This window comes from Canis lupus, chromosome 19, assembly GCF_048164855.1.
Source record: "Canis lupus baileyi chromosome 19, mCanLup2.hap1, whole genome shotgun sequence".
Taxonomy (NCBI): domain Eukaryota; kingdom Metazoa; phylum Chordata; class Mammalia; order Carnivora; family Canidae; genus Canis; species Canis lupus.
In genome coordinates, this window is record NC_132856.1 from 42,577,239 (window position 1) to 42,597,330 (window position 20,092).

At 38.3% G+C, this 20,092-nt stretch overlaps 1 protein-coding gene across 35 annotated transcripts in view; it reads left to right on the plus strand.

The window, feature by feature from the left end:
* The window catches only part of MAP4 (microtubule associated protein 4), a 204,522-nt gene that overhangs the window by 46,851 nt on the left and 137,579 nt on the right, over positions 1 to 20,092 (plus strand). For 3 of the 35 annotated variants that reach the window (XM_072786380.1, XM_072786403.1, XM_072786387.1), the window contains exon 1: positions 18,395 to 18,579. The exons of 31 other annotated variants lie outside the window; for them this stretch is intronic. The gene's annotated coding sequence lies outside the window, so the exon portion shown is untranslated. Of the gene's footprint in view, positions 1 to 11,073; positions 11,163 to 18,394; positions 18,580 to 20,092 lie in introns of those variants that run through there. One more of the 35 variants, XM_072786385.1, reaches the window with a different exon arrangement.

Below are 20,092 nucleotides of genomic sequence, written 5' to 3' on the forward strand. Positions count from 1 at the left end.
TAATTTTTCATACTCTTAAGAATACAAGTTAATGGTACTCATTAGACATACTTCGGTGAACTGCAGCGACTTTTGGAAAAGTATGTTGATTTGGTTCTTGGCATTGTCTTCTGAATAATTGTTGACATAAGAGATTTAGAAAGAAATAGACCTCTATCTTGAGGTCTGGTCTAAATTCCTGTTTTGTATGGATGGTGAAAGTTTTTATTTTTTATTTTTTATTTTATTTTTTTAATTTTTTTTTATTTATTTATGATAGTCACAGAGAGAGAGAGAGGCGCAGAGACACAGGCAGAGGGAGAAGCAGGCTCCATGCACCGGGAGCCCGATGTGGGATTCGATCCCGGGTCTCCAGGATCACGCCCTGGGCCAAAGGCAGGCGCCAAACCGCTGCGCCACCCAGGGATCCCATGGATGGTGAAAGTTTTTAGAGAAAACTTTGTGTTTTGGTATGTAATACGAGCATTCATGATTAGGCTTTTATGGGATTGGCTAACTACAAGTAATGTAATGCTCCGTGAGCTGACAAGGCAAACTTAATCCTAAATCTTTAAGCAGAGGTCTACACTGATAGAATGGTAACTAGTATTTATGTTTACACTGTAACTGCAACAATTTTGGCCAAAACATTTGAATTAGTGTTCTGATCCAATATATTAATTAATTGAATTTGTGTAGTGTCTTTGTAAGTAGCACATAGCTGCAAGTAAGTCCTCAGGAGAAGAGAATGTGTAAAAGGTTTTTCTTTCTAATGGAAACAGTTCAGGAAACCATAAATCAGCATACCGGTTTTTCTTCTAAAAAAGTATGTATACCTAAAAAAAAATTCATACTTTTTTTTTTTAAACATAGCACGTAGTACCTAGTATTAAATCAAACTATATGAAAATGTGGTTTTTATTGGTTAAAGAAAAATCAAATACCAACAATTTTATTTTGTTTCGCCTAATAAATATTCAGTACATTTTGTTGACCTGACCAGAGTTGAATCATAGTCAAAATGAAAGGTTTACAAAGGACTTTCTGGATAATTCTTTATATAAATAAAGTGAGGTGGCTTGCCAGAGACCTTATTTCTTGTTTATGGTAGAGGTAAAGAGAGGCCAGGTGATCTCCCAGTGATGAATTTAAATCTGACTTGATTTATTGTTAAAAACTTGGTGTTCTTATTTTTTCTTCTCCTGTATTAATAAAGGCATAATCAGAAGCTATGTATTTGACCACAGGCCTAATGCCCAGTACTCTCCATCAGAATGATCACAAATAATCATTTTCACATGATATACTTTGGTAGATAGTATAATACCTTTCAAATACTCCTTACAAAATGAGTAATAGAATAAATTTATTTTATTTTATTTTTAAAGATTTTTTTTTTTTAGATTTTTTTTTTTTTTAATTCATGAGAGACAGAGAGAGAGAGAGAGAGAGAGAGAGAGGCAGAGACACTGGCAGAGGGAGAAACAGGCTCCCCTCAGGGAGCCGATGTGGGACTCGATCCCTGAACCCCAGGATCATGCCCTGAGGCGAAAGGAGAGCTCAACTGCTGAGCCATCCAGGCATCCCTGGAATAACAAATTATATAAAATTTTATGTAATTTTTTTCTCCTGTGGTATATAAATTTTTTAATAACTTCAGCCAAATTTTGCTGTTACAAATCAGAATGTGAGAGCTAATGTTAATCACAGTATTTGGGATGGATGCCTCTGAGATTTTCATAAGCATTTTTGTAGAAATTTAAGGTCCCTCATCTTTATAGGAGAAACTGTCTATCGCTGCCTTTTTATGGTCTTGTAACAAATATTCGGGTAATAATTTAAATTCTGAATTTAGCATGGAAATCTTTTACTGGGTAAAAAGTTCTTGATGGAAAGTCAGGAGACATGGTATTCTACCAACTAGTGTCATTTTTGGAAAGTTACTTTGTTCATTAGTTTCCTTGTTTGTAAAATGAGGTTAGATATGTAAGATCTTTATATTAAGGTAATTAAAACTGTCTGCTTTAACATATCTAGAGGCTTAATACAATGAAGGTTTTATTTCTTGCTTCATGTGATGATTGAAGAATTCCATCTCCTTCCATCCATCTGGTGTCTTGGAACCTTCCAGTGGATCCTTTTTGTATTCATTTGGTTGACAGCAAAGAGCACCAGCAAGGAGGATTTCATTAATGTTTTAGTGGTAGAGCATATTACTTAAGCTGTTATCCCACTGACTAGAACCTAGTCATACAGGGACGCCTGGGTGGCTCAGTGGTTGGGCATCTGCCTTTGGCTCAGCATGATCCTGGCCCAGGGATGAGTCCCACATCAGGTTCCTGTGGGCAACCTACCTCTCTCTCTCTCTCTCTCTCTCTCTCTCTCTGTATCTCTCATGAATAAATAAATAAAATCTTAAAGAAAAAAAACAAAAACAAAAAAAAGAACCTAGTCAGTGGTCTCAACTTGTAACTGTTAGGGTGGTAGGAAATGTTTTTGTGAGTATCCAGGAAGAAGAAACAGGATTTTTTTTTTTAATTTTTTATTTATTTATGATAGTCACAGAGAGAGAGAGAGAGAGAGAGAGAGAGAGAGAGAGGCAGGCAGAGGGACATAGGCATAGGCATAGAGAGAAGCAGGCTCCATGCACCGGGAGCCCGATGTGGGATTCGATCCAGGGTCTCCAGGATTGCGCCCTGGGCCAAAGGCAGGCGCCAAACCGCTGCGCCACCCAGGGATCCCAAGAAGAAACAGGATTGATGAGCACTGAGCACATCCCTGCCACAGTCTTATTTAGCTTCTATTTTAATTATGTATTCACCACCAAAATCTTTCTCCTATCACGTTATTATTATTTTTAAAGATTTTATTAGTTCATTTGACAGGGAGAGCGCAAGCAGTGGGAGCAGCAGTCAGGGACAGAGAAGCAGGCTCTGCAGGGAGCCCGACATGAGGCTTGATCCCAGCACCTTGGGATCATGACATGAGCCTAAGGCAGACACCCAACCAACTGAGCCACACAGGTGCCGACTTTTTTTTTTTTTTTTCCGATGCGCCAGGGAGGCAGAGAGAATCTTTTTTTTTTTAAGATTTTATTTATTCATTCATGAGAGACAGAGAGAGAGACAGAGAGAGGCAGGCAGAGACACAGGCAGAGGGAGAAGCAGGCTCCTTGCAGGGAGCCCGACGTTGGACTCGATCCTGGGACCCCAGGATCACGCCCCGGGCGAAGGTGGCACCAAACCGCTGAGCCACCCAGGGATCCCCGAGAGAGAGAATCTTAAGCAGGCTCCATGCCCATCTCAGAGCCTGAGTTGGGGCTCAATCTCACAACCCTGAGATCATGACCTGAGCTGAAATCAAGAGTGGGACACTTAACCGACTGAGCCACCCAGACACCCTGCATGTTACTTTTTGTACCTTTGATTACTCAGAATTTACTTACAGATTTCTTGGAAGAAGTATAGTTTGGATGTCTTTGCAATTTTAGTTTGTAAACTCTGCTGCTGGTTATATTTAGGAGAGTTGTCCCATCCCAACAACCCACCCCCCTACCCCCACACCAAGATGGTTATATCATGTTATTTTCTTTTGTAATTTCATTTGTGATTTAAACTTCTCTTACCTCATTATGCCTTGTTTATTTTTGAAGGATTAAAATGCATCTCTGGCAAAAATCTCCCAGTGTACAAGAAATACAGTAGGATATTGAATACAGCCAACATCAGATCGACCAAGTCATTGTCCACCCATGTTCAGTCTTTCAACCCACTAGCAGAAGGGAGAACAGACAAACCTTATACTGTCTTATAAAGGTCAGCACATGCAGACTTGCAGACCAGTAGAGAAGCACATTCCAGTGAGGAGGCAAAGTTCTTTCTGCCTTCTGCCTACTTAAGGTTAAATTTGGAGAGTCAGCAAAAGCCTTTCAGTTGATTTCAGCTGCTGCTTTAGAATTATCTCTGTCCACTTTCCCTTCTTTTTCTTTCTGTGATATATGTTTTACACTTAGGTACAAAAGGAAATATATAGGGCAGCCCCGGTAGCCCAGCGGTTTGGCACCGCCTTTGGCCTGTGGTGTGATCCTGGAGACCCGGGATTGAGTCCCTCGTTGGGCTTCCTGCATGGAGCCTGCTTCTCCCGCTGCCTGAGTCTCTGCCTCTCTCTCTCTCTCTCTCTCTCTCTCTCTGTCTGTTGTGAATAAATAAATAAAATCTTAAAAAAAAAAAAAAAAGGGAAATATATAATTCCACATGGGTCCGTCCTGTGGTAGTAATTCTGATGAGAATGTTCTAAACCTAAGATTCATTCCTTTCTCAAAGTATTAGCTCAAAATAACGCCACACCTCCATTTGCATTGTATTTGAATCAGTACTTTCTTCGGTAGTCCCCCCTGCAGCAATAGTCCTGCCTACTTTTTTTTAAAATTTATTTTTAAGTAATCTCTATACGCAGTGTGGGACTTGAACCCACAGCCCTGACTATGCATGCTCTTCTGACTGAGCCAGCCAGGTGCCCTGTCCCTGCCTATTTTTTGTTGCCTTTTTTCACCTTGTTGGTAGAAAAATGTGTATCATCTATACTACATAAAATTTAAGGTTGTTCAGCTTTGTAAAATCATACTGTTTGTGGAAAGGTTAATTTTATACAGTTGTCTGTAGATCTAGTGGATTACCTATCATCTTGGAATCATTTCTCTTGTAGGTTAATTGTATTATTTGGCTACTATGGCTTTTCTGTGATGCTGTGTTCACTTGTCATTTTCCTGGTGTCTGCACTGAAAGTTCATTTTCAGAAAGTGTATTTGAAAAATAAACTTTAGATTTATTGCATGTTTGAATTTTCCATTTTGGTCCTCACTTAATAGATGGGTTGGGTATAAAAATAGGTTCAGAATAATTTTCTCAGTTTTAGAGGCATCATTCCATTGCTTTCTACTGTCCGGTGTTACTATTAGAAATCAGAAGCCAATCTATTTCTTTTAACTTAATAGGTACTGTTCATGTTTTTCTCTTTGTTCCCTCCCATTCTTTTTTTTTTTTTTTAAGAGTTTATTTATTTATTCATGAGAGAGACACACACAGAGAGAAGCAGAGACACAGGCAGAGGGAGAAGCAGGCTCCATGTAGGGAGCCGGATGTGGGACTTGATCCCCGGACTCCAGGATCACGCCCCAGGCCAAAGGCAGGCATCAAACCGCTGAGCCACCCAGGGATCCCATGTTCCCTCCCATTCTTGTTCCCTGGTCTTTCTACCATCCATCTCCCTCATTTCCCCCCTTTTTTGCTCTGATACTTCATATGTATCATTCTATGTGTAAAACAATATATATGCAAAATTTAATGAATAATAAAAATAAATATTCATGAGTCTACCACTCAGCTTACAGAGTTGGACTTTCGTAAGTCCCTTATTTATCCCTTCCTTACTGAGTTTCTCTTTCCCTCAGAGTATCACCGTACTGACTTTTGTGCCTTTCCCTGTGTATTTTTTTTAAGATTTATTTATTTTATTTAATTTTAATTTTTTATTTTTTTTAAAGATTTTATTTATTCATGAGAGACAGAGAGAAAGAGAGAGAGAGAGGCAGAGACACAGGCAGAGGGAGAAGCAGGCTCCATGCAGGGAGCCCGATGTGGGACTTGATCCCGGGACTCCAGAATCACACCCTGGGCCGAAGGCAGGTGCTAAACCACTGAGCCACCAGGGATCCCCTATTTATTTATTTTAGAAAGAGAGTATGATTGGGAAGGGAAGAGGGAGAGAGAATCTTTTTTTTTTTTTTTTTTTAAGGGAGAGAGAATCTTAAGCAGACTCCACACTGACTGTGGAGGCCCACGTAAGGCTTGATATTGCAACCCTGAGATCATGACCTGAGCCGAAATCAAGAGTCCGATGCGTAACTGACTGCACCACCCAGGCACCCTTTGTGTTTATTTTAGTAGTTTGATTATAAATGTAGGACTTTTTAAACACTTATTGAAAGTAAGCCAAGATCATTGGCTTACTCCCATGATCATACAGATGTCTATGTGTTTATCTATAGTTAATTCATTCTCAATGCTGTATTTATTTCATTAATATAAAATTTAATCTATTCTCGGGCAGCCCAGGTAGCTCAGCAGTTTAGCGCCGCCTCCAGCCCAGGGCGTGGTCCTGGAGACCCAGGATTGAGTCCCACGTCAGACTCCCAGCATGGAGCCTGCTTCTCCCTCTGCCTGTGTATCTGCCTCTCTCTCTGCCTCTGCCTGTGTATCTGCCTCTCTCTCTCTCTGCCTCTGCCTGTGTGTATCTGCCTCTCTCTCTCTCTCTGTCTCTCATGAATAAATAAATAAATAAATCTTAAAAAAATTGTTCTCTATTGATGTACCTCTGGGTTGTTTTTAGATTCTTCTTATTATGAATAATGCTGCTTTGACATTCTTTTTTTTTTTTTAAAGGAATTTATTTATTCATGAGAGACACACACACAAGAGAGAGGCAGAGACCTAAGCAGAGGGAGAAGCAGGCTCCATGCAGGGAGCCTGATGTGGGACTCGATCCCAGGACTCCAGGATCATGCCCTGAGCCTAAGGCAGATGCTCAACCACTGAGCCACCCTTCTTTGATATTATTATAAAGGGATGTAAGAGTTTATCAGAGATATCTAGAAATGGAGGGCCTGAGTCTAAGGATTTGACTTTAAGAATTTACAAATTCTACCTTATAAACAATAACATACTGTTGTCTAACATGATTGTATCAATTTATGTCAGTGTATGAGAGGTCTAGTCTGCTGCTTATGCTTCCTAACACTTGATATTGTCTTTTTCATTTTAGCAATTCTACTATTTAAACGCTTATTTATTGGATCTCAGTGTAAATTTATTTTTCCCTGATGATTAGTAAAAGTAAGCACTTTTTCATATGTTTATTGGTTATTTGGATAGTCTCCTGTGAGAGATGGCCTTTGTTTTGCCTTTTTTTTTTTTTTTTTAAGATTTTATCTATTTGAAAGAGAGAGGGCACAAACGGGGAGGGGCAGAGGGAAAGGTAGAATCTCAAGTGGATTCCACATTGAGCCCAGAGTCTAACTTGAGGCTCCATCTCATGACCCCTAGATCATGAGCTGAGCTGAAATCAAGAGTCAGATGCTCAACTTACTGAGCCACCCAGGCACCCCAGCTTTTTCTTTATTTTTTATTTGTAAGATTTCTTTATATATCCCGTATATGAGTTTTATGTGTTGCAAGTATCTTCTTCAACACATGGTTTGAATGGACACAAATTCTTATCTTTAATGTAGTCTAATTTATCAATCTTAGTCCCTTATAGTGATCTGTGTGACCTGTTTAAGAAATCTTGGCTTACTCCCATGATCATGAAGATATTCTCCATATTATCTTCTAGAAGCTTCATTGTTTTATCTTTCACTCTTAGGTTTGTTATTTACCTAGAATTGATTTTTGTGCATTGTGTGAGATAGAACTCAAGATACATCTTCCCCTATAATTGGATATCCAATTGACCCAGCATCATTTATTGAAAAAAACAGTTCTTTACCTATTACTCCGCAGGTGTCACATAAGTTACTGTATGTAGTGGTTCTGTTTTGAAACTGTTCACTTGGCCTCTTTCTTGGTGATTGTGCCAGTACCTTAATGTCTTCAATTCTATATTTATACATTATTAGTTGAAACTTATGAAATGGTCATATTTGTAGGTCACTACTTTTTGGCAATTTCATATAGATTAATCCAGCAGTGTGTTTTGATCTTTAGTGGCTTAATGTCTTCTAAATTATCTTAAGATTGTCTTAGTTGTTTATATTTTCATATAAAATTTAGAATCAACTTTTCAGTTTGAATTTAAAACCAAAAACCTACTGGGATTTTGATTGTAAAGGTTCAATCTGTAGATCAGTTTGGAGATAACTGACATCTTTAAAATATTGGGTCTTCTACATGATCATGATATATCCTGCCATTTATTCAAATGTGTAATTTCAGTTTTTTGTTTTCTGTGTAGTAGTACAGGATATCTTTCATTAAAGTTATTCTTAGAAATTTTGAAGAAAATGCCATTATAAGTGATACTTTTAACAAAAAATCTTCCATTTGTTTTTGCTAGGATGTGGAAATACAGTTGTGTTTTAATAATTTGCCTGGAGCTCAACAACCTTGCTAAATTCATTTACTAATTTTAATAGTTTATTTCCTCTGTATATAGTTTCCTGCAAACAATGACTGTTATTATTTTTCTTTATGATCCTTATGCTCTTAATTTTTTTCCTTGGCTCTTTGTACCATACTAGCTATGCAATAGCAGGCAGCAATAGCAGGTGTTTTTATTTCTACCTCATTTCAAGAAAATGTTTGTGGCAGGTTTCGTTTTGTTGTTTATTTTGTAGATACCCTTTGTCAGATAAAGGATCTTCCTATCCTAATTGAGTTCCACCCCAAGCTTTTTTAAAAAAGAATTTATTATTAAATAAATAAATAATAAATATTTATTTAATAAATAAATAAATTCTGTGTCTCTGTGAGACACACACACAGAGAGAGACAGAGACATAGGCAGAGGGAGAAGCAGGCTCCCCACAGGGACCCCGGTGCAGGACTTGATCCCTGGACAGGGATCAAGCCCTGAGCCCAAGGCAGCCACCCAACTGCTGAGCCATCCAGGTGTCTCTCAGAGGCTTTTTTGGTTCTATTGAGAAATGAGCTTTTAGTTTCCCTACTTCATCTCTTGATGTAGTGAATATATTGATAGATTCTTTTAAAGTTTTATTAGCCAACTTGGTTTAAGTTGAATCCTTTCACATTACTTGATTTGATTTGCTACTGTTTATTTTAGGATTTTTTTCACTTAAGTCAGGAGTCAGCAAATTATGGCTTAAATTCAGCTTACTGTCTATTTTTGTATAATTTATGAGATAAGGGGCGTGTGGGTGGCTTAGTCAGTTTAGTGTGTGTTTTTTGGCTCAGGTTGTGATATCAGAGTCCTGGGATTGAGCTTGGCGTCAGGCTCCCCACTAGCAGGGAGTCTGCTTGTTCCTCTCCATCTGCCCCTCCCTCGGTTGTGCTTTCTCTCTCAAATGGATAAATAAAATCTTAAAAAAAAATTTGTGGGGATCCCTGGGTGGCGCAGTGGTTTGGCGCCTGCCTTTGGCCCAGGGCGCGATCCTGGAGACCCGGGATCGAATCCCACATCGGGCTCCCGGTGCATGGAGCCTGCTTCTCCCTCTGCCTGTGTCTCTGCCCCTCTCTCTCTCTGTAACTATCATAAATAAATAAAAATAAAAAAAAAATTAAAAAAAATTTGTGAACACGGAATGTTTGTCACATTTTAAAATGATTGACAGAAAATCAAAAGGAGAAAAACATTTCATGACAGATGATGTACCCTTTTCAATTTTAGTGACTATAAATACAGTTTTATTGTAACCCAGAGACACTCGTTCATTTGTGTATTGTCTATGGAAACTTTCATACTATGATGGTAGTGTTGAGTTCAGGCCATTTTTGCTTTGCACAGTATTTGGGACTGTAAAAATGGCCATGCAGAGTGAAACTGTGCTAAGCAAAGTTAATAATCAATGGGAAAAATTATGATTGTCCTGTGATCTTTAAAAACTTAAAAAAAAAAAAGCTCCCTTGTTCTCCGTTATAAAACTTATGGAAATGAAAAATAGGAAAGTATCTTTCCAGTTCTTCTTCTTCCTCTTTTTTTTTTTTTTTAAGATTTTATTTATTTATTCATGATAGACAGGGACTATCTGGGACTCCAGGATCCTGGGACTCCAGGATCGCGCCCTGGGCCAAAGGCAGGCACTAAACCACTGAGCCACCCAGGGATCCCCTCTTCCCAGTTCTTCTAATGTGAAATTTCTTGCCAGCATCACCTCCTCTAAGGCATTTTCATTTTTTTTCACCAAATCATTGCCCTCATTTATGGAGATAAGTTTACCTTCACTGAGTTCCTCTGGCAGCATATCCAGAGTCTTTTGAATGGTGATAATGTCAACATTCCCAGTGAGCTGATTTTTCTATGAGTACATTTATGTTTGACTTGAATTTCATTTCCAGTGTTAACTACTTTTTGATTCTTTGCTGCACATTTGTTTTTGTAGGCCAGTTTCTTCTTTCAGTTACTCAGTTTTGTGAAATGCCACATGGGTTCATCATTGGGAGATGAGGAGGCAACATCACGTTTATGCATGAACTGAATAACAGATGCTCAGTGACCAATCAGCAGCAGGCTTTGAAGAAGTGATGTGAAGGGTGCCTGGGTTAAGCCTCTAACTCTTGATTTTGGCTCACGTCATGACCCTCAGGGTTGTGAAATCGAGCCCTGTGTAGGGGGTTCTGCATTCAGCATGGTGTCTGCTTGGGATTCTCTCTTTTCCTCCCTCTTCCCTTCCCTCCCCTCTAAAATAAATAAATAAAATATTTTTTAATAAGTGATATGAAGGGTGCCTGGGTGGCGCAGTTGGTTAAGTGTGTGTCTTTGGCTCACTTTGTGATCTTGGGGTCCTGGGATCAAGTCCTGCACCAGGCTCCCTGCAGGAAGCCTGCTTCTCCCTCTGCCTATGTCTCTGCCTCACTGTGTCTCTCATGAATAAATAAATAAAATCTTTAAAAAAATTTAAAAAGTGGTGTGACAGGTCACTGATCTCCATGCACACCTGTTACTTATGTAGTAATTTGTAGACCGAAGGGCTAACAGCAAATTTTATACTTTTTACAGTTTCTTATAGTTAATGTACCATGTTAACTGAAACTTGAACCACATTGTTGGGGGACTGGTATTATTTAACTAAATCGTGGTAACTGAAATTTGTGCTTATTAGAACCATGCAAAGCAAGGACTGCCTTTATTTGTTACAAAGTATATAAGTGAGTTTATAAACAATTTACTATCTGGCTCTGTACAGAAAATGTTTGCTGACCCCTGATTTAAGTTTGTAAAGTTTATTTTGGCTTATAATTTTCCATTACTGTGTTCTTCTTGTTTGGATTTAGTAGCAGTTATATTATTAATAGTCATATAATCAGTAGCAAATCTGTAAAACCCATACAATGTTCCATGCCCTATTTTATATATTAACAGATCCAGAAAGTAGGTGATACTATTATTCCCAACTTACATTTGAGGAAACTGAAGCAAAAGAATGAAGAAACTTGCTCAAGGTCACATAGATAGTAAGTGGTAGAAGCCAACTTTGAACCTCTCTCACAGTCTGGCTGGAATGCAGGCCTCTAACCACTACATTATACTTTTGTTAACCTCATAAAATGATTTGGTGAGAATTCTATTTTCTAAAGAGTTTATGTTAGATCAGAGTTATCTGCACCTTGAGTATTTGGTAGAACTGTAAAATCCTTAGGTAGGATGTGTATATGTGCTATATATGCGTGTGTGTGTGTGGGGGGGTGTTTGTGTGTCTAAGACTTAAAAATATTGTTTCAATTTCTTTAATTGATTTGGGACTTTTTAGGTTTTTTGCTTACTATAATATTTTGGATCAGTTAGGATCTTTTAGGAACTGGTCTTTTTAAAAAGTATATATATATATATATATATATATATATATATATATATGTAATTTTTTTTGTTTTGTTTTGTTTTTTTTAGTAATCTTTCCACCCAATGTGGGGCTCAAACTCACAATCCTGAGCTCAAGAGTCCTATGCTCCATCCATTGAGCCAGCCAGGTGCCCTGGAACTGGTCTTTTTCATCTGATTTTCATGTTTGTTGGCATAGTTGCTGGTAATCTCCTTTTTCCTCTGCCACATTTATAGCATTATTCTTTTCCCTTCCTTCCCAGAATTGTTCATTTATGTCCTCTCTCCTTTTTTGGTCAGTCTTACCAAAGGTTTGTTAACTTTATTACTCCTTAAAGGGGACTTTTGCTTTGTTGATCTCCTCATTTCTTTCTTTGTACCTTATTTTTGTACAAGACTTTATTTCCTTCCTTTGGTTTTCTTTATTTTATTATTTTTTAAAGGTTTTATTATTTATTTATTAATGAGAGATACAGAGGGAGAGAGAGAGAGAGAGAGGCAGAGACACAGGCAGAGGGAGAAGCAGGCTCCATGCAGGAAGCCTGATGTGGGACTCGATCCGGGGTCTCCAGGATCAGGCCCTGGGCTGAAGGCGGCGCTAAACCGTTGAGCCACCCAGGCTGCCCCTTTTGGTTTTCTTTAAATTTATTTCTATCTGACTTTTTTTTTTTCTCTATCTGACTCTTAATATGGATTTTAACTAATTTATTTATATCTTTCTTTCTTTCTTTCTTTCTTTCTTTCTTTCTTTCTTTCTTTCTTTCTTCTTTCTTATTTATTTATTTATTTATAAATAACAAACATTTAATATTCTTCTTTTTTAAATAAAAGCACCTGAGGCTGGAAACTTCCTCAAATTCTTTCTTTAAGTATATTCTACAAGCTTTGGTGTTTAATATTTTTGTTATTACTCAATTCTAAGTATTTCTTCATTTCTTTTATGATTTAACTCATTAATTGCAGCTTTTAAAAAATTTTCTTAATACATTTTTAATTTTAATTTTATTTATTTATTCATGAGAGACACAGAGAGAGGGAGACACACAGACAGAGGGAGAAGCAGGCTCCACGCAGGGAGCCCGACATGGGACTTGATCCCGGGTCTCCAGGACCACACCCTGGGCTGAAGGCAGCGCTAAACCACTGAGCCACCCAGGCTGCCCCAACAAATTTTTTAAAAATTCAGATTTTATCTCTAACTTATTTGTGATGTTTCCTAAATGTATATCATAAAATAATAATTTTTTTTAAAAAATTATTTTTTAAAAAGTTTTTAAATTCCAGTTAACACAGTGTGATTTCAAGTGTGCAGTAGAATGACTCAACACTTCCATGTCACACCTGGTGCTTATCACAAGTACACTCCTTCATTCCCATCATCTATTTCACCCATTCCCCCCCCCATCCACCTCCTTGCGGGTAACCATTAGTTTCTTCTCTTATAATAATAATTTTTAAAATTTGAGATTTGTTTTATGTCTTAATAGACATTTATTTTACAAATGAAATGTCCCATATGTGTTAGAAAAGAGTCTTCTCCAGTTGTACTTTGTAGTTCATTAGCTGAAACTTGTATATTGAGTTGTTCAGAGCTAGTATATGCTTACTGACTTTTGTCTATAAGATGTGTCAGTTACTGAGATGTTTTACAATATCCCCTGTCTGAAGGAGGATTCCTTTGTTTCTCCTCATTAAGGTCAGTTTTATGTTTTTGTTTTACTTTTATTGAAGTATAGTTGATATACAACATTACAGTTTTAGCTACAGCTTAGTGATTGGATAAGTTTTTACATCATGCTGTGTTCACACAAGTGTAGCTACCATCTGTTACCATATAGTGCTATTACAACATTATTGACTATATTCCCTAAGCCGTGCCTTTTATTCCTGTGACTTATTCATTTCCTGTCTGGAAGCCTCTATTACCCATTTCCCTTCACCCATTTTACCCATTAACCAGTATTAAATATTAATGAATTGTCTCCCCCTATATCTCCTTCTGCTCTGCCAACTGTGTTTGTTCTCTATATTTATAGGTCTTTTTCTGCTTTTTGTTTGTTCGTTTTGTCTTTTAGGTTCCATATATAAGTGAAATCATATGGTATTTGTCTTTCTCTGACTTATTTCACTTAGCTTAATACCCTCCAGGTCCATCCATGTCGTTGCAAATGGCAAGAGCTCATCCTTTTTTATGGCTGAGTAATATTAAATTGTGTGTGTGTGTGTGTATGTATGTATGTATATGTATCGCATCTTCTTTTTCCATTCATCTTTTGATGGACACAGATTGCTTCCATGATCTTGGCTGTTATAAAATGCTGTAGTAAACATAGGGGTGCATATACTCTTTTTGAATTAGTGTTGTTGTTTTGGATGAAGTTTTTTGTTTTTAAAATAGCTGTGTTGTAAAAAAAAAAAAATAGCTGTGTTGTTAGATACATACAAGATTAATATTTAATACTGGTAAATCTTAGTGAATTAAATTTGTCAGTTTTTTTCTACTAATGGTTTTTTGCTTAGAGTCCGTCTCTCTCTCTCTGATAAACACCCCCCCACCCCCAACACCAACCCCAAGCTGCTGTGAGTGTTAGCAAGGGCCATAGCATGTGGGAGCCACCTCCCCCAGAGATGCCTGGGAAGTTATGTCCCCTCCCTTCACATGGCTCTCAGCCAAGGACTGCCTGATGAGAGTTACAAAAACCTGGTTCCCTTACCTCATGGTGGGATTGACTCTGTGGTATGGTTGTGCTTCATAGCTTCCCAGACAAGAGGCACAGGCTAACCTTTAGCTGAAACACAGTTTTGCTTCCTTTCCGTCCCTTACAGGTTTCTCTTGAAGGCACTCCCTCAGTAAATCAATTATATAAGAATCCCTGTCGGGCTCTACTTCTAGTAAAGTCTATCTAAAGCACCTACCCAGGGATGCCTGAGTGGCTCAGCGGTTGAGCGTCTGACATTAGCTCAGGGCGTGATCCTGGGATCTGGGATTGAGTCCCACATCGGGCTCCCTGCATGGAGCCTGCTTCTCCCTCTACCTGTGTCTCTGCCTCTCTCTCTCTCTCTCTCTCTCTCTCTCTGTGTCTCTCATGAATAAATTATTTTTTAAAAAAAAGCACCTACCTTCCCATAAAGGGAGAATGTGATCTCTTTCTAAAAGTGTTAAGTTTTGGGGCACCTGGGTGGCTCAGTGATTGAGCATCTACCTTTGGCTCAGGATGTGTTTGCAGGGTCCTGGGATTGAGTCCCATATCGGGCTTCCAGTGGGGAGCCTGCTTTTCCCTCTACCTATGTCTCAGCCTCTTTGTGTCTCTCATGAATAAGTAAATATTTATTTATTTATTTATTTTTGAATAAGTAAATTTTTTAAAAAAAGTGTTAAGTTTTATAAATTCTGTCTTATGTTTCATTTCAGTAAACTATATTTTTAGTGTATTAAGTAGATTGTTAATTCAATAGTTTCAATTGAGTACCCTTCAGAATCAACACTTAAAAACTGAAATTGCCCACCTCTGTCCCTGAATGATTCTGATCCAGTGGCATTTCACTTTTTTTTTCTGTCCCCCCCCCTCCCCCCACCCCTGACTGCATTTCACTTTTAACTCAGATCCTTACTTCTATTCCAGATAAAATGTTAAAAGTTAGGTTAAAAATACCTTGAAAGATTCCTTTGACTTTTCACTTTATTCAGTATTTTACACTCCTCCTCCCCATTTGAAAGCATTTATAAGGCACTTTTATGTTAAAGGCAAGGCATTTACTACCACCATTAAGGGCTTTCTACAAAATGTCTGCTGAGTACCCTATAGAGTTCATACCTTCCTCTTTCCTGCCAGAAGAGTGTGGCTACTATACTCCAATGCTGATTGTAAGCCCAGGACCCACAGTGGAAGAGCCAAGAGGGTTCTTCCATCTAGGCAACTGTGAACTCCCAACGAGAGAAGTCTGTGTCATGATATGGAATAGAGCACTCCCAGCAAGATGACTGCATTTGAGATCCTAACAGGTGTCACTATAGTACTAGATGTACAGGATAAAAGATGAAAAAGATATGTCTTTGCCATCTAGGAACTCAGAGTCCAATGGGACTCTGAAGGAGACACACATTGTGTGTATCTATAATAAATAATTACAGAATTATCAGCACAAATCCCCATCTCCTTATAATTCAGTCTTTCATTTTCCTTCACTTTCACTGACATCTTAAAGAATAAAATATGGCACTTTATGGCTCTGAACTTGAGAAGCTTCACTTGGCTTGATGGAGAGATTTTTCTTGATTAGTTCTCAAAAGCTAATCAAGTGTGAGTAGTTTTTTCCCTTCAACCAGTTTCCCCAGCACTCAGTAATCTTAAAATTGCATAGTGTATTTACTACTCCTTGACAGACATATGTGAGCTGATACTATGGAGATTTAACATTTTAATAATTATAAAATTATTAAATTATAAAATTAACGGTGATGTTAACATGATGGTGGTAGTTTATCTCTTCAACAAAATGCTATTTGTTTCTGCCATATTGCATCATGTTGTGCTTTTCTAAAAGCAGAGAGCTATTTTTATTGCCCTGCCTAATAATGATAAGATGACCAGCATGGAGATCTGGCTTGTATGGTTACTCCTTGTTGGCTTGCTTTCTGTGATTGCAGACAACATGAGTGCTCTGGCACAAAGCTGTTTGGAAAGTAGAAGAAATGAGGTGAATGTAGTTAATCAGTGGTGACATTCAACCTTGACCATGTTTATCATTTTTCCCGTTTTGAAGAGTTATTGTAGTTTTAGCACCTCTGATTAGTTTCAAATTAGACCTACTTCCCCCCCTCCCCCCCAAATAGGCTCCATGTCCATTGTGGAGCCCAGTGCAGGCCTTGAACTGACGACACTGAGATTGAGACCTGAGCTGAGATCATGAGTCGGACACCTAACTGATTGAGCACCCCCAGGCACCCTGAGACCTGAGACCTTTTTATTAAGTTCAGTCATACCATTTTAGAATTCTGTTTACCTAGCTCCCTTGTTTTGTTGGTTTTTGTTATTTTAGTTCATCTTCTGTGCAAAGTAATCCACTAAGAGAAAATACACACATTGCTTGGACATGGTCCTTCCCCTTTGGGATCTAGCAGTTATAAGTGCCGTTGGCATATAAAACTACAGTACAGATTAGACTGTACTGTTACAATTGAAGTACAGATGAGGTGTTAGTTCTCCATGGTGCTGGGAGAAAAGATTTCAAAAGGGAATCACAGAAAAGGTGATAGTTGATTTGGGCCTTGATTTTAAGACTGACAAGCGAGCAGCAATGAAGAGGATTTGAAGTGTGGAGAACTGCGTGAACAAGGGCATGTGGTAATGAGATCAGTGATAGGCTTATAAAATGGCAGCTGATTCCATGTGACTCAGGTACAGGGAGAGCCTCCATGGAAAACTGCTGATGGTTCTTGTAGGTCCTAGGGCAGGGTCCTGTAGGATTATATGACCAGGATATCATACTAAGGAGTTTGGAGTGATTTTTTTTCTTAATAGACGTTGGAGTCCTTTTAAATCAGTTGAGGGCAGCCCGGGTGGCTCAGTGGTTTAGCGCTGCCTTCGGCCCAGGGCCTGATTCTGGGGACCCGAGATCGAATCCCGTGTCAGGCTCCCTGCATGGAGCCTGCCTCTCTCTCTCTCTCTCTCTCTCTCTCTCTCTTTCTCTATCTCTCATTAATAAATAAATAAAATCTTATTTTTTTAAAGATTTTATTTATTTATTCATGAGAGTGCACAGGGAGGAGAGAGAGAGGCAGAGACAGGCAGAGGGAGAAGCAGGCTTCATGCAGGGAGCCTGATGTGGGACTCGATCCAGGGTCTCCAGGATCACACCCTGGGCTGCAGGCGGCCCTAAACCGCTGAGCCACCGGGGCTGCCCTAAATAAAATCTTAAAAAAAAAAAAAAAATCAGTTGAGATTTTTTTCCCCTGATGTTCAAGACTCTTCCAGTTGCTTTTATCCTTTAAGAAGAAAAGTAGGGGGAAGAAAATGGAAGTATAGTGATGTCATTGCATCAGATAAAACAAAGCAAATTCAAAGATTTTGTCAATTCTGGACAAACACCTTGCTTGTGTTTCTAGTGTTTGCTCGCTCTCCCCTTAGCCTGATCCTCAGTTCAGCTTCACTTAAAAGTGACTTGTTTGGGCAGCCCGGGTGGCTCAGCGGTTTAGCGCCACCTTCAGCCCAGGGCGTGATCCTGGAGACCCAGGGTTGAGTCCCATGTCAGGCTCCCTGCATGTAGCCTGCTTCTCCCTCTGCCTGTGTCTCTGTCTCTCTCTCTGTGGCTCATGAATGAGTAAATAAATACTTAAAAAAAAAAAAAGTGACATCATTTTTTCTGGTCCTTTTTTTGTTGTTGTTGTCCACTGTTAAAGTGAAGGAATTGGAGCTTAGATTATTTAAGCTGGTCTTTTTATAAAAGCCTTTAGAGTTCTTAAGTGTTTAGAAATAATTTCTAGATAGGTGTAGGCAAACTCTGAATGTGTTTTGCTCTTAATTAGACTGAAGAAGAATGGGATGAATAGTGACATTTTAAGAAATACTTTTTTTTTTTTTTTACAATTTGAGGGGATTGAGATTTTACAATTTTACAAATTTTACAATTTTAATAAATTTTACAATTTTACAAAATTTAAAATAAATTTTACAATTTTACAATTTTACAATTGTAATAAAATTACAAATTTTACAATTTGAGGGGATTGAGCTATTGAGAATCATCTTAAGATTCACTTTTTTTTTTTTCTTAATTGAGATAAAATTGAAGAGTTGCTCTTAAGGATGGTTATAGCAGAAATGTAAGTGCTGTGTCATTGTCGTGTCTTGTTTTGGCGCACATTCCCAGACTTCAGCAGACATCATGCTGAGTGTATCACATGGCTAACAGTGGGAGGTATCTAGTGTGGATGATTCTTCTTGGAGAAATAGGTTTAAATTCACTTGGACAGAAACGTGGCAGGCAGGTGCCTGCTTAGAGGTCCAAAATGCATTTGGTTAGGACTGAAGACAGACTGCCTGGATAGTTCTTGTAAGTAAGAAGCTAGGCTTTGAAGCTTGTGCTGCAAGGTTTTCTGTATGTGAATATGTGTGTGCATGTGCATGCAATGTTTTTATGTTTAAAGGACAGAACTCCCTAAAACAGCAGTGGGAAAAGGAACTCTGCTTGGGGGGGCCTACATGGAAGTAAAATCCATTTGCTCTTATATATAGGAATGTCACTGGGCAATGGCCTCAGCTATTCCAGTAATCAAGGGCTTTCTCTTGTTGCTCATCCTATGATGAACAGGACAAATGGTGGTTTTGAACAGAATCCTGTGGAGCCTGCAAATACCATCAGTTCATAATAGTACAGCTGTTGTCCTTGAAGTGTGTAGGGAGGTACCTGGGGGTGGAAACTTAATATATTCTATAGGGGTTTGGGACTTATTGCTAGGATAGTCAAGATGTTGCTGAGTTGTGCTTTTGCCATTCTGGTTCTGGGGAGGAGCAGGAGAAATTCAGATTAACCTCAGGGACCCTTACCTCTGGGTAAGATGATAGCTGATTCCCATATAGGTCCTTAATAAAGATTTGGTTTTACTTTTAAATATTGTTTTGATTGAAAGTATAAATCAATCTAGTTTTCTAGTTAAATAAATTAAAAGCAGAACACAGACACCAGACAAATAAGGTTCAGCTTGCTATGTAATAGACCTCTGAAAGAACTTCATTAAAACCAATCTGAGGAATAGAGTCCCCATTTAGTAATTGAAAAAAAAATTTTTTTTTTAATAATTGAAAATTTGATAGGCAAACTAAAAAAAAAATCTCATGTTGAATATGAAATCTTTGTGATGCAGGCTGTACCACTAACCATGTCAGATATAAATGGTCTCTGGAACTGGCTGGGATGCTGGGTTTCTTCCAAGCCTTAAGAAGAACAACTTCATTTTGGGCACAGCACTCTTACTAATATCCTGGGATAGAAGCTTAATGCGGCCTCCGAATTCTCTCCATTTACATAGTCATGCAGAAAAAAAAAAAAAGAAAGAAAGAAAAATATTAGCCACATAGCTTTTTAGTTCTGTATCTTGTCCATAATTCACCCTTACCCCTACTCCTCCCACCAAAATTGAAAGTATCAATCATGGAGAAAATTTAAGTAAGCATTAGTAATGGTCTTCTGCCTTTAAGAATTATTATTAAATGTTTACTTACTAAGTTGGTTATTGGGAACTCACCAGCATTTCCCTTAGATAACCAACTTTATTTTTTTATTTTTTATTTTTTTTGATAACCAACTTTATAAATGAGAATTTTGTTTCTCAACTAGTCCAGCTGACTGTGAAGAAAGTTTCTTCCTTCTACAATTGACAGGAGGCAATATTTTTAAAAGAGCTTGTTTTTGGCTTTGTGTTCCTTCCCTTTCTTTGACCTCCAAGGGCCTCTGGGACCACATGCTCTCTCCCTACCTTGATACCTTATCCAGATCTGCATTGTTCCTGAAATGTTCCGTGTTACTAAATTAGTATTCTCCCTTTTCACACTAAAACCCCAAACTC